The sequence below is a fragment of the Anoplopoma fimbria genome, chromosome 11, assembly GCF_027596085.1.
Source record: "Anoplopoma fimbria isolate UVic2021 breed Golden Eagle Sablefish chromosome 11, Afim_UVic_2022, whole genome shotgun sequence".
In the NCBI taxonomy this organism is placed as follows: domain Eukaryota; kingdom Metazoa; phylum Chordata; class Actinopteri; order Perciformes; family Anoplopomatidae; genus Anoplopoma; species Anoplopoma fimbria.
The window spans coordinates 5,105,336-5,120,832 of NC_072459.1; positions in this window are offsets into that span (position 1 = coordinate 5,105,336).

Consider the following 15,497-nt stretch of genomic DNA (forward strand, 5'->3'; position numbering starts at 1 on the left):
AAAAGTCTGTGTCGTCCATTCAGCAAGGGCAGGACCGGCCCCCCGATTGAGGCCACACTTACTCACTGGCCCTTTCCCACAACCTCCAGGCACCTTGGAGGAAGTCATCCATGCATAACTCCGCTGCTTAATCAGAGGCTGAATGTCGAAGTTGTCCCGGAGGTTGGCCGCTGCAAGTGCGGCATTAGCAAAGCACATGCTCTCCTTTCACGGAGAAACAATGGCGCCCATTGTGTCCGGCCACAAGTGTCTATTTTTTAGATAGACAATGACGAGAGGATCTCCGGCTGCAGGAATAGCACACAGGGTACATTCAGGACCGCACACCACCGTGAAAATGAACAAGCCCCCCCCGTGTCAGGATCATCCTCCAGATAAGAGACGCAACTCTGCTGCTGATATACAAGAAGTAAAGATATGATCAGCCGCCTGGGCTGCACTCTAATGTCCCCTGTAACTGTTTTGACAGGTTGAATTTATCTCTGTTTTTAACTGGTGTAACAAGCTCTACTGGGCCCCTCAGAGATGTCAAAATAAGAGCTTAGTATGATAAATGGATGAGAGCGCCGGATCCCTGGATTTACTCTGATAAGAGCATTAGAGCGCTCGTTAGTGAGAGAGATAAGCGTCATGAAATCACCTGAAAATGCAATTTGTGATATCTTTAATCCAATATATTTAGTGGCTGGGTGTAGCAGTGAATGCACAACTATAAACCGAACACATGTTGAAAACAGAAAGCATGAAACGTCTTCTTTAATTTCCATCCCGTCTCCTCTGACCTTTTCACTGGTTTATAAATACCAGTGACCCATCTTTAAATAGGACATTGTTTTGTCTATTGTCTTTCCATCCCAGAGCTGTCCTGATCACTGATGCTGAAGCGTTGCGGTAAACATCCTCTGAGCCTCCGAACCCTCCACTCCCATAGACAATGACCTCGTGTTCCTAATCCTCTGTTACACTACCCAGGCCTCTTGTTTTCAGAATGTGCCAGAAAAACGTGGCCAGTATTTTCTGTTTCAAACACAAGTTATTGGTTATAGCCGTTGGTGTTGAACTTTGTCTTTTGCTGATAGGATTAAAAAGCTAAAGAATGGGGTCATGTTTTCACAATCAACCCTTGAAAGTATTTTTCCAACCACCTGTTTTGATGTGCAATTTCAAAAACCTGAATGGAAACATCGTAAAAAAACCCAAAACGGTTTATACTTCTGAATGAGTCGGAAAAGTTGGTGTTTTGACAGAAGAAAAATCAGCTAAACTCTAATGGAAACAGACTAAATGAATACATGTTTCTCCCGATGCGCTCAACTCCTGATATTTGTGTGACAGGAGTGGATAGGAACGCAGATTAAACCCTTTTCAAGACTGCGTTAACGTGAGCTGATGGCAAAACCGTGGTAACGTTTTACTTTAGGAGCACGGGATGTAAGACATGGGCCGGCGTTACCATGGTTTTGCACTCCGCGGCTCACAATACTGCAGTTTTACAAGCGTGTCAGAGAACTACGGTGGCCTTCAGGTAAAGTATAAACGTGAAAGGCTTTCGCTAGAGCCACTGTGTGGTTTGTTCGTTCTGGGCTACTGTAGAAACATGGTGGACTTCGTGAAGAGGATAAGAGGCTAACAATAACACAATCATTTCAGGTGATTATACGCAACAAAAAAAAACATAATTATTAACATTATATTCCATTTCTGCTGAAAGATCCCCCAAAAAACTACCCACTGGCCCTTTGTCCTTTTTTTATTTTACCGATTTTCAGAGAATTCTGTTTAAAATTTGCTCTAAATTTGTACAGGAAGTTAACTTCAACAAGTGTTTTTTTCTTTTTGCATACTATGTTTCCTATCATAAAACCATATTTTCTGCTTATTTGTTCAAATGTTAGAGGCAAAAGCACCAGCTCTAGAAGTGGGAAATAAAACTTGCTCAACACGGTTTCTCCTTTCAACGTGATTAGGCTCAGCACCAGACTGTTTAAGAGGAGCCCTTTAAAAGGATGTTTAGGGGCTTGGAGCCGGGGGTGTGCTGGAGAGCTGGTTCCCCATTCTTCCCATTATCCGGCTTGCCATTTTCATTGGAATGAAGGCCATCTATCAGGAGCCCCTATAGGTCTTTTCAGAGCTGAATAAAAGGATCACTGTGAACAGACCTGTCTGTGGGTTGCTCAGACATGGGAGACAACAGATGTGTTAAACACAGCCAGCTCCCTCACACAAAAAAAAGAGCTGGGGCTGCATGCTGTCTAATGGATAGGCAGCTTTATGTTAATTGCTGAATGGAGTCCGTCAAGGCTCCTGCATGCTTTCAGTGAGCACGTACAAGGATCAATCCAGCGTCACAAAGAAGACTTCGCTTCCCTCCACTTTCAGGAAGAGAAGAGCTGCAAAGAAAAGGTTGTAAAATAGTTACAAGACATTTAACCAAACTGCATCTTAAGATCCCAAAAAACCCGACAGAGAAACACCAGGAGTTTGTTCCCGTAAGGTTTGGGTTGTTTGGATTTAAAATATAGGTAGGAAGATCAATCCCCAAATAATGAATACTAAGAAGTCTTATTGCATCGATATGATTGATACAAAAAAATATCTGTGGGATCAGATTAAAAAACAAGAAAACGCCCACTTTACCTTAAATTTTTTTCTAAAATGTGCTGTATTTTAGTTCAATGTTTCTCAGTTGCAACAAAAGCCTTGTTGATAGCAAACAGTGGGACCTTGTTGCTGTTTGCCTGCAGGGGCCACGTTCACCTCCCGTATTCCTGTGGGAATCAGGATAATCCAGGGAGATCACAGCTTTTTTGTCACAGATGCACAGATGCTTCATTCATTTACCCCAAATGGATTTTTTTTACATAAAGTTCTTATAAATCACATGCAGTGCAGTTTAAATCAAAACATATATGAGAAAAGCAGATGTTTTGTTGATTTCATCCAAACACATTGAGGTTTTGACTCAACTTCTGCACCCCGGTATCCTTGTGTGACACTGGAGGAGGAGGAGGAGGAGGAGGAGCAAAGGTCCCTGTATCAAAACCACAGAGCCTAAACAATGGGAGCTTGGCGTGGACGGCCCCGAGGCGCAGCCATCTGCCACGGAGAGAGTGGAGTCCCTTTGTCAGCTATTGTGGAATGTGGAGGCAGATTGATGAGGGCCGGGTGATTCCTTTAGGGCCCGATGAGGCAGCAGGCAGCGCAGAGAGCCCGAGTAGACACCACAGGGAACTCCCTCTCCTTCTGTCTCCACAGTCACATGACGCAGCGGCCAGACGCTACAACCTGGGAAAAATGATGAGGGGAAAGTGTTTTGAGAAGCTGATGTAATGTTTTAGATAAATACCGGGTCAGTCCTGTTCTCAGCAGACATTCAAATAGAAGACTTTTAGGTAGTTTTTTCAATAAGTTCTCAATAAGTGAAAGAATGTTTTCTCCTTTGCTGTGCTGTATGAGAATGTCATGAAAGGTCACGATAGTGTTTCTGGATCATGACCTCTGACCCTCTCAGCAGGTGTGTGTGGATGGCCTTTATTGAGAAAAGCCAGTCCAGAGCTCTCTGGCTTTTGTAGTGGGCGGGTCAGGGGGGAGAGAGGGGAGAGACAGGGCAGATGTTGTATGTGAAATCCCCCGGGGAAAGTGTGCCGCCACTGAGGGAAGGGGTCAGGGCGAAAGGGCGGATCTCTGACACAAACAGCACAACAGACAACTCTGGTTTCCATGGCAGCCTGCTGCATCACTAAGCCGTCTGTTCTTGAGGACATAAACTAGGACTTTAGGCTCCGGGATCACTGACAAAACAAGCCTTTATTCTGCTTCTGATAGCACACCAACTCCAGAATCCGTCTGGATAAGATTTAGTTTAATTTGACTAAACTAAAAAACGAGGGATCAAAATCAACTTATTACTTTTACTAGTAAATACTAGTTTGAGGTGCGTTAATGGAGTAATTCCCTTACACAGTACTTTACTCCTCTCCTAACATGTTTTACATTTGATAAACATATATGATAAGCTTAAATACAACACATTGTTAAAGGTTAAAACAGTGGTTTCAAACCATTTGGCTTGTGAACAATTAAAAAAAGAGTATGCTATCTGGTTGGTCCATGTCCCATGTCCTATTTCAGAGTCCGTGAGTTGGTATTTCTCCCAAAGAGAGAAAGAGAGGCTTGATTCCAAAAGATGTCATATGATAAAATATTTCCCATCAAAGATTAGAGAAAAAGCCAAACGATGAAAGAATATTTGTGTAGTAGAAAATGTGTTTTTTCTTCTTTCATCTCTTGTTTATCAGCTCACGGCCCAAAGCGACGTTGGAAACCACTGGACTAAACTAGTTAACTGCATATAAAGAAGTTTAAAATACTGATTTATCAATCCAACAATCGTTTATGTAATATAAATGAATATATCAGTAAAGGGCCAGTTTTCTGCAGAACAAGTACTTTTTATTGTCCTACTTTAAAAGTAAACATTTCGTAACATTTTCGCATTACAATTCTAAAAACAAGGAGGCCTATGTTGCATATTTTGTTGAGTAATTATTATCCCAAATGTTTACAACCCAGAGAGTTATTTAAGATAAGATTAAGATCCAGATACCAAAGGTGTGTTTCATTTAGTCGCCTGTCAATAGAGAGGTAAAGTCCCTCCCCTTCCGGTGTCCCCCCATGGGACCTTTTTCTGGAAACAATATGTACTGTCGTCAACGGCTGGAGACAATCAATCTATCTGTCGTTAGATTACGTTACCTGCGTTACTTGTTAACTCATCTGTGAACAATATTTCCGCCTGAGTCATGTCAGATGACAAATGTGGTTGTTTAATAATGACAACAACAACTCCTATGATCAATATCCAGCGCCCTACAGAAATTACATAATGTGTGTTTGATTAGGTTTTGAAATGCATGATTTTTTTTTGTATTGGTACTTTTACTAAGGATCTGAATACTTCTTCCATCACTGAAGTGCAGCACCATTAAATTGTGCTGTTTTTATTCGTTAATCTCTTACAGATTTACAGCAAAACTGTAACTTGAGTGCCACACTTACAGTAAATTTATGACCACTATTTTTAGGAAAAGTTTGGTCACCATTCCCATCATTCTTTTTCTGGTCTACTCAAACACAATGCTAAATCTTGACCAATAAACAAGGACTATAATAAGAAACTTTAATGTCTGGGGACGGTTTCAGCTGCGGAGCTTCAAAGCCTCAGGGTGCAGCAGGAATAAAGATAAATAAGATAAAAAGCACAGCTTGTTGCCCTCACTGTTTACTCTAGATGGACTGTGAGTCATTTCCTTTGAGGTGACGGCTGCAGAGGAATGTGACTTTCAGCTGATGTCTTTGATCAAAAGTTATTTCAGTATGCACTAAATGGGCAATAAAGCATTCGCTTCAATTGGCTGAAGAATATCAAGCTGATCCTTATTGCAATAAAATGTTAGGAGGGCATGATTTTATTCAATATAGGCGTACTGTATCCAAAATCCTCACTGGACACGATTATATATCATCCTAGTGGGAAGATCTTACGCCTAGCATGTTGGAGACAAAGTACTCCCCAGAGCTTTTCACAATCACAACTTTTCAACACCGGACCTTGAACATCAAAGCTCACAGAATGAATGGCCATAAAGGGCATGTGATAAATCTTGAAACAGTGTTATAATTAATAAACCACACAACACTGCAACACAAATAACTTTGTTCTTCTCAAGCATTGCGTAAAGGAAGAGCTAACTAGAGTGATAAATATAGCTTGCATCAGAGATTACAAACGTTCTGCTGTAAGATGAGTTTGTGGCTAGAAAACTTTCCCCAACATTCTCAGTGTTTTTTTTTCTTCCTGACCTTGTCCGTAAAACACCATTGTTCATTTTGCCAAGGTTCTCTGTGTTTCTACAAAGGTCCCTCTCTGCGATATCGGTCGCAGGTCAAAGGCCCGCCTGTCAGTGCTGTGACGCATGACATTTGTATAACATTACCGGGGTCACAGCCCACGGCCAAGATGACAGGGTCGAATGAAAGAAAGAAATCTTGAACTTCAGCCGACATGAAGGAAGCCCAGGTCAAATCATACTTAGATATGCATCTTCAGCCAATGGTTGGCCAAAACGTTTGAAAAGAACTCCTCAAAGTCTCTGGTCGTCTCTCTATAGAGCTATTGTTGAAGAAGCTAAAAGAAAGAGGACACAAAGAGTTTCATATCATAGCACTGAATTCATCAAAGGATCCCATAAAATATGAGAATTTTTTTTGTTACTTTTTGTGCTATGAAAAAGCTGTCTGGGTTTGAACTACATTTCTGTAATTTTTCATGTTTACAACCGAGTTCAACTGTAGTACTTCCCTCCAGAAGGGACTGTCCTAAAAAGTGCACTGATATCATTTCATGAAAACAATTATCACGACTCTCACGCTCCGAGTTTTTTATAAATGGTTACATCAATGACGATGCTAATATTTAGAACACAACGCTCACTATACACGCACTAAACATAAAGGGCCACTGGGGCTGATGGGAATGTCTTTAGTTTTCCAGGTATTAAGTCATAAATTATGGGATGAAGGACACACCAAAGTCTGAAGGGGCCAAGAATGTCCGTACAGAATGTCGCTGCATTGCATCCTGTAGTTGTTGAGGCATTTCAGTCTTGACCAAAGTGGTGGAGCTATTGTAGCAGGTAAAACATGAGGGTGTGCCATGGATTTGGGACAGTATTGCTTGAGTTTCACAAGTGAAAGGATTAAATTATTCAAGAATGTGGGCAAAACAATGTGGAAGGAAACAAAATAACAACAGCACTCATTGTACATCAACGATTATCTTAGCACCATCCTAAAACAAATCAAACATCACCAACAGAAAGGAAATTCGCACAAAATTTAGGGGATGATAAACAAACTGGACTGGACGCCTAAAGACACGTCTCTGTATCCATGTCTTCTGCCAGAAAGGATACAGGTAGCGTCATACCTCAATGAGCCAACACAAACATGGAAACCTCACTTCTGTCTGAGCAGAGGTGAAGGGAGGAGTCTCTTCCTCCCTCTGATTAGCAGGAAAGGGTCATCATCCTCTGACATCTCTTTGTCTCTGCAGTATTGACGGAAAAGATGCTGGTTTCCCAGGTCATCACCGCTGCTTCGTTGGCGTTGGCCAGATAAGTTAGGCTGACTTTCCTCAGCATGACCTCTGCTGAGACAATGTGACAACAGTCACGCTCCAGGAAGAGACTGTGATTTTGTCTTTGTTATCTACATGTCTTAAAATATCATCCTAGATGTTTATTCTCCGGTATTGTGAAAACACTTAAGGGATATAACTGTCATATTGGCATTGGTATTTAGTAAACATTAGTTAGCCTTGTTACCACACAGTTTTGTTTCGGGTCCGTAATTCCCTTTAGTAGGCCTATACATAGTACACCCTCTAATGTTCAACGCAAGGACATGATAATATCAGTCTTTACTGATAAAAACACCACCACAGATATAAGAGCGGTGTTTATTTGTCTGTATTTTGCAATCCTTTCTACAATAGAGGAGTCACATTTTCTTTTTTTTCTACGTGAAAAGTTGAACAGCATATTTAACATTGGTAGCGCTCTAGCTGTATAATGATAAACATGCATGTGTGGTGGATTACACGTCTCTTATTTCAATAACCGGCCTCAAAACTCACCTGTCGCAATTTTCATTTAGAAAAATGTATAAATAGAGCTTTATTGCATTCATCAATCAGTTATGACTTGGTTTATTCCACAGGAAGTTAGCTTTTTATGCACAGTGTCCGAAATCTGCCGCAAAAGGTAAAATTTTCAACGTACTCGAGGCAAATTCCAGATTAAAAAAACAAAAAAACATAAGGACAAACACATCGAAGATTAAGGAGGATCCTATAGGGATGAATGGACTTTTGGTTGACTCGTATACGTACACAGAGCAATGTGAAAACGATGCATTAGTTAGTGACCTCTCAATCATTACATATACATTGTTTTTTCACTACTCTTGTTCTCAGTCCCGATTAAATTTAACATCTGAGGATGGCCCATTTAAGCCATTATAAACACGACATTGGCCAACTTTATCTTTAGCCTAGAAATAACATACTACAAGTCCTGCAACGAAATCCCAAGAGGACGTCATGTATGGAAACGATGATCAGTTGGAGGTTCTTCAAAGCCTTTGAGGACGTTAAAACTTGCCAATTCATGCTGTAATGTTGCATCTGGAGTCATTTGTAGATGACAAACAAGTGTTTATAATGTACAGATTTATTTGATTTTATAAGACTTCAAGTTTCCCCCAATAACCACATTTTCACAGCTCTTCTTCAAATCCTGTGGTATGCTAAGTGTCATATTATGCATTTATCCTCATGAGTTGGTTGTGTTGATTGTAAAAAATCTCCCACACTAGGATTTTTTGAGATCATTCCCTGGACAGAATCCTCGATCCTGTCTGTGTGTTGGCGGAGATTGGAATAACAGGACAAATAGTGAGGAGGATGTGAGCAGCCCAACTCTGACCTCCATTTGCAAAGTTTCCTCTCCAGTCTCCCTGGGTGGGACTCCCCCCCAGGCCCCTAAAGCTCACACATATCTACTGTTCCCCAATCATGTCTCAAATTATGCGGTGCTGTGCCTCCTCAGACTGGATATAGTGTTTCTCAGGGTGCTGAGGTTAGGGACCCTCGTCGTCGAGGGTTTGTTGCAGTTGGGCTGCTGCCACCGGCAATAATAATCTGCAGTGATGGAGCAGGAAATCAAAAATAAGCTGTAGAACATGCTGAATTAGTAGAAACAGCTAGATAATCCGCCTTCTCCATAACAATAAAGAAACAGACATGTTTCTCAGCAAACATCTCGATGCTGAGATCATGTATAGGAGAGGAAAATCATCGTTGTGGGAAACCGAGCCATGGCTGTCTTTCATTGGCTGCTTTAATTTAAGCAAACAGGACCAAAGACGCTTAAAGAAAACAGTAATGGCATTAGTTTTGCAGGTATTTGGTCATAAACCAAAGTATTGAACCAATTGAATTGCTGAAACAATGCTAGCACTAGATGAAAGTTATTACAAATCATTCTCTTGGGACCATGAATGAGGGTACCAAATAATAAACAAACATGTCAACCTGATGGTGGTGTTTAAGGAAAAGCCAGAATATCACCAACATGTTTTTGAATTTACCTTCGGGGAACCATGAATGGCTGTGCTAAATGTTTTTGCAAATCGTTCCAGTAGATGCTGAGGTATTTCACTGAATAAGAGAACAATTTGACCTGCTGGTGGCGCTACAGGCCGGGTCAGAGGATCATAAAACATTAAAATGTATCCTCAAGGGAACCTGAATATCTGAAGCAAATTTCATAGCAATCCATCAAATAGTTGTTGAGGTATTTCAGCTAGTAGGGCCCTCCCTAGAGCCGTAGATAAAACATCCATTTCGTGTTGTACGTACAGTAACAGGAGGACATGGATCAGCATGTGGCTTGAATTTGCCTGGTTGGCTCATTTGCCAGCAAAGTCAAACACTTCCAGGCTTCACTGAGAACTCGGGTTCAATCTGATGCATCACTCAATCCCCTCAGGAAGTGTGTGCACCAGTGCAAGCAAAGGAAGTTTATCCCCGCTCCACATATCTCTGTTTATGTTGGGGCCACCTCGCTGGGATGCACAGCAGCTTTGATTTTCTTTTTCTTCCCATGTGTGTGTCATTAAATGAGTCACTTTTTTTTCCACATGATAAGTGCAAAGCAAACAAATTGGTTCTGTTATTATTGATGGAGCGCAGGATGTGGCTCTTGGATAATCCACAGAGATGGGTTTGATGGGAGGGAAGCCTCCTCTGTGACTTTAGTGTTGTCATACACCGGTGTTGAGGTTATTTGTTGTCATTACTGCAACGATACACTGATTGTCTTGAGTTTGGACATTTAGTCAGCTAATGTAACAAGAGGACTGTCACTGAAATCCCCTCTGTGTCTCTAGCAGATCTAGTGTACATGCTCAACAAAAGAAAAGATAACTTTTAGGTCATAAAAAACAGCAACTCTCCTGAGATTGTCCTTTCGTAGCTTTGTCAAGTATTGAAATTCTCCACATGCAAAAGCGGTGGAGCCCTAATAAGAGAGAAAAAAGAGCGATAAGAGCAACACTCGGTTCTTAAAGGTGCATAAAACAAGATTGGGAGCATATCTATTGCCTCAACAGCTTTCAGCATTGGAGACGGAACTTCATTCTCTGCTAAGTTAGACGTTACTCAACGTTATCTTTACAAGCTAACAGTTGTTTGCTGCTATATTAATGCTTTGTATATTGAATTTAGCGCCTTTAAATAGTTTGGATGGTGGTGTCTTTATCAAAACATTACATGAAAAGTGTAAGGAATGGATAGCAGTCTGCTCTAATGTAAACTGCAAACATTAGCATATCCGGCTAACTAGCCCAGTACCGACAGTAGTAACATAACCCAGTGTTTTAGTAAACGTACAGTGTAATTCTTCCCAATTTACAGTGTTTTTTTTTGTTCTGTGTAGACGTGGAGTTAGGGAATAAGGGGGTAACAATGAAAAAACGAACAATGCTTAAAGCTCATTTATACTGAACAGTCAAGCCTACTTATTCTTATATTATTGCATACAATTAGATCTGCTGAACAAAAATCTGGCCTTCGGGAGGAATTTAAAGAGGACTACTGGGGTTGAACTAACAGAGTTAACGTTAGCTTCATTAGGGGGCTAACGTTAGCTAAAGCGGAGCTAGTTTAAATCGGTCACTCCCCAGTGTATGATGCAGTTAATAGGCCTTAAGGGTTTTCCATAACTTGCCTGCATTTAGGCTGTATTAAGTCTGTAAACACATACACATATCAGTCTTATCGACATCTATTTTCATAAAGGCTACAAAATGCCATTTGGTCCCCAGAGGTTTAACATTATAAACAATCCGCATTCCCTCTCTTTGAATTGTGGTGGTCTTCACAGATGCAATCTATCTTAAGATAAGGTAATTTACTGTTTGCTTTAGTTGGGGGAGAAAATGTATGATTTGTTTCTTTTCTTTTGGAGAATGTTTGGGATTTCACTGTTATCTCCATCATGTTTAACACACAGCAGTGAAACAGAGAATGTTCTGGCAGCCAGACACACAATGGCACCGGGTTATCAGCAGTGTCACTTCTTCAGCTCCTCTCGCGGTGAAACCCCACACCATGTTTCTCAGAGAGGAGGGGTCCTGCCACAAAATTTGTTTTGCCAGCAGAAAAAGGCATGTTAGCAAGGGGCCATAACTTCCACTGAGGACGTGGAGGTCGTGATCTCCATTTCACTCCCCTTCCATTTTTCACACAAAGGCACCATTTAGAAGGTTTTCTTAAGTTCTTCTTATTATGACCTCTAACTTCAAATCTCCCTTAACTGTATAATGTCTCCATCAATAAGGAAATACCTCCAAATGTCATGGTTCCACTCCCATGAGCACTGTGTGAGTGTGTGTTTTATGTCTAGTATAGTATGAATGCTGTGGGCCTGGTTTGTGATCTCCTTCTCTTTATCTCTAGTTGACAGCTTTCATGGGTTGAGTTGCACACATGTGTGCAATGTCGTCAGTGGAGGATCTTCATTAGTAGTTTATATAAGTTGTGAGCTTCCAGACTGCCGTAGTTCATTGTCTCAGTAGTATGTATATTGAAAATCAGTCTGAGTTTTGAGCAATTTCAGCCTCTCATTTGTTTGAGATTCTGCAACTTCTGTTGCTTGAGTCCTGAGTTTCTTTTCTACTGTGTTTGAGAATTCTTTAATAAAGAATTTCCACTTCCCATCTTCTGAGTCTGCGTCACAATTAAGATAACTGACTTTAAACTGAGCTGTCATCAAGAGGAAACTTTATTTTGACAGTGAAATGTGAGCTTTCTTACAATTCTACTTGCTATGAAAGCTGAAAATCCAACTTTGTAACTGTGAGTTACACAAACAAAGTTCCTTTTTTTCTGTCAGTGGAAACGTTGCAGGATTCAGACATCAGCCGTATCTGCTTTCTGAATTTGTTTGACACTCCACTTGAGCCTTTTCCAAACTGAAACTGATCTCATGATTAATACGGAAAGATTTTTTTAATTTTTTATTACACATAGATTTGATTTAGAGTGTGTGGGTCTGCCAAGCTGGGGAGGCAGAAAATATCTTCCAGATTTCTTGAAACACAAAGCCCATACATTGAAACCAAAAGCAGAAGTGTAAAAGGTCAGTTAGTAATGAGGGCAAATCTGTATCAGTTCTTATGTGAGAACAAAACACACTGTTTGTCTTTGCATTGTCTGTCATGTAAAGAACTGCATTTCTTTTTTCCTCGGCTCCATATTGATTGTTCTAAGACAAAGGGAACACAGTTTACATTGGCCAGACAGTGATTGGGTGTGCTCTTTCCATTAGATCTCTCTTGTCCTCTCTTCAGCTGCAATTGACCGAAGCAAGAAGATACTCTTCACTTCACAGAAACTGGTAATGAAACAGATCATTGTGAAACTCCCTTCTGTTCCTTCCCTTTATGTTTGCAGAACATAAGCACAAAGAGGTTTAAAATGCATCCTCGTTTAATTGGATTGTCAGGCTTGTAAAGCTACATGTATGATTTGTAGCTTAGACGTGTTTTATCAGACATATATATCACACAAGTAGATCGAATTAATCCACATGCTGAAGTGGTAGAGCCTCTGGATTTCATTATGGGCATTATCCGTTGCTTTAATTTTTATCATCTGTCTCTTGTGAGTTCCCCAACTTTATAGACATGCATTACCAAAACCAGTATCCCTTTAATCGCACAATATGTAATTTTCTTCCGCTGGGGGTCTCTCAATCAAAATAACAAAACAAAGAGCTTAGTGATGTTGTGAAGTAGCGTGAATTCATTGGAGTTTTTGTCTTTATTGAAAGCAGCTTCTCTCAGTTAGGATTCCTTCAGTGTTCATTGTTCAGGAGGTTTTTCGCTCTAAAAAAAAGGACTGGGTGATTAAAACGGGTAAGAGGGGCTGCAAGCCGAGCCGGCGCTTGCGTTTGCTTTAAATCCTTCAACAGGTTAAAATATGTAGATTAAAATGACCAAGATCTAAAAAAGAATTATAGTAAAAATGTGGCTTAACAAATCAATTAATGACAGCTTCTGGCAGACAGTCACAATGCTGATGCATCAGAGATGATATGACAGGCGACCAAATGAAACCGTTATCTTTATTCAAATTAAAATTTGTTTGAAAATTGTTCGAGAAATTTGGCATTATGTAGGTTCAAAGCTCAGTAGAATACATACCACAGTAGTAGTCATTTTTTACATGATTTTAATGTGTAAAAGTAATGTTTTACAGCAACATACTATGGTAATATTTGTTTGTCCATTATCTTTGACCAAAAAAGTAATTTCTCTCACATTCAGAATGAAGCAATGAGAGTCTAATTAATAATTCAGCAGGGCTCAGTGAGAACTGGGCCGCTGTGACAATATATGTGACTGAGCTGATGGGAACCGAGGTCACACAGGAACTGCATGGTGTTTTTCTTAGGGAAAATTAAAACAGTGAAGAGGAAGGAAAAAAAGAGGACAACAACAACCACAACAAGATTCTCCACAACACTGTGGTTTGGTTAAGTTTGCGAGAAGTGGGTTTTTAAATTTCAACTGTGGTGAAACAAGGCAGCACATTTATGGTCTGCCAGTTTGTGAACTCATGTGGAGAGACATGGGCAAAGAGTAAATATGTTCTCCCATTGAGAAATAACACAAGAAAACACATAAATTATGTCAATTTTGATAACAGACAATGATTTGTTCCGCTGTCTGAGAGAAACATTCCAGTAGCTAATTCACAAAAGCCCTCGGCTTTCAAAGTTACTTCCTCTCTACATCCACTGCAGAGTACGAAGAGGCAGAGTGAACAACCACACCTAGTTCATAAAAAAGAATAGCCAAGCATGCAACTCTACAAATAGCTTCCCTGAAATCAAAGCAATATGTGCCTTAAACACAGACAACACAGAAGCTGACTGCAGGTCATGATGAGAAATGAGATCCGCCAGAGGAGGCGAGATGGAGAGATCGATTACTCCGAGTTTTTCCCATGATCCCGCCTCTCTCTCCAGGGAGAGCGAGCCTCTGCTCCGGCGCTGCGTGGGTCTCTCAACTGTCATTATCAGCGATGGGAGCCACAATAGGTCAGGGAGATGAGATAACATTGTGAGCGGCGGAGCAGCAGGTGAGAGGCTCAACGCGGCGCGATTGGGTATCCGGGTCCCAGGGTGTAGCGTTGCCTGAGGCCCTCGGGGGACCTCGGCCCCGCCATCTGCCGCAGTGAATTCCTCCTGCTGGAGAGGAACTGCTCGATATCAGCGCAAACTGTTGCTGTGGGGCGTTGCTTTGAGTTTCTCCTGTTACCTTTATACAGAGAGAAGTGTTACACTTTACAGTTCCTTTGTCACAGTCTCAAACACAAGCTAGAAGAATGCCTCGCAAACAAAAGACTGAAACTTCTGGTATTTGTGTAGTAATATTGTGCTTTTAAGATTTAAAAGTCTGCTTTTTAAAGCTATAACAGAGCATGTCTGTGTCTACAAACATATTCCATCTGCAGACCAAAGTCACGGTGAAGAACTGAAAACAGTCATGCAGTCCAGATCCTGTTTTCTTGGATTGTACGCCTTCGCGGCTCCAGTGTGAGGCCATCAGTCAGCGAGAGCACACCCGAGGGATGCTCTGATGACAGCCATGCTGGATGGTTCACACATGACCCGAGAGCGCCGCTGCACGCAACACCCCGTCCCGTGACCTGCCAAGCGCCAGTCCCCCGCTTTGATCTGACAACACAGTGTAAAATTGGAGATGCCAGCCACGCTGCACACATGCCAGACACGCTGTCAGTCTGACAGACGGGCATGAACACGGCTGAACATGAATATATTGAATTAGGAGCTGTGGTGCAGATTACCGGACAGGCCAGGTGAGCGACGATCAATCAATACTTTGCTTTGTCAGCAATAGTCTTGGATGTCTGCCGGGTTCTGAACTTTACCCGTCGGATCGTTTTCAAAATCAGCAGTTTCAAAATAACCAATGTTTTCATAAAGTGAGAGTGAAGAGCAGGAGCCACATCTGTTAAATCACTTACAATCAGTTAAGAAGGTCAGTGTGCTGTTGCAGATATCAGACACTGATAACCGTGACCACAACCTCCAACCTGAAAGTAATAGATCTTGACACGCTCATTATCTTCCATATCTACTTTCACAAGATGCTGACACCAAACACCCCCGACGGTAGGCCTTACCAAACAACATTCATAACGTTGGAGTCGGTACAGTTTGCAGCTCACACACACGCTGCCGTTTGTTTGGGACTGCATTTGATGGCACATGTTTTTTAATATGACGCTGTCAGTTTTGGTGCAAGAACATTGGCAGTCTTTGTGCGGACCTGTTGGGCTGATG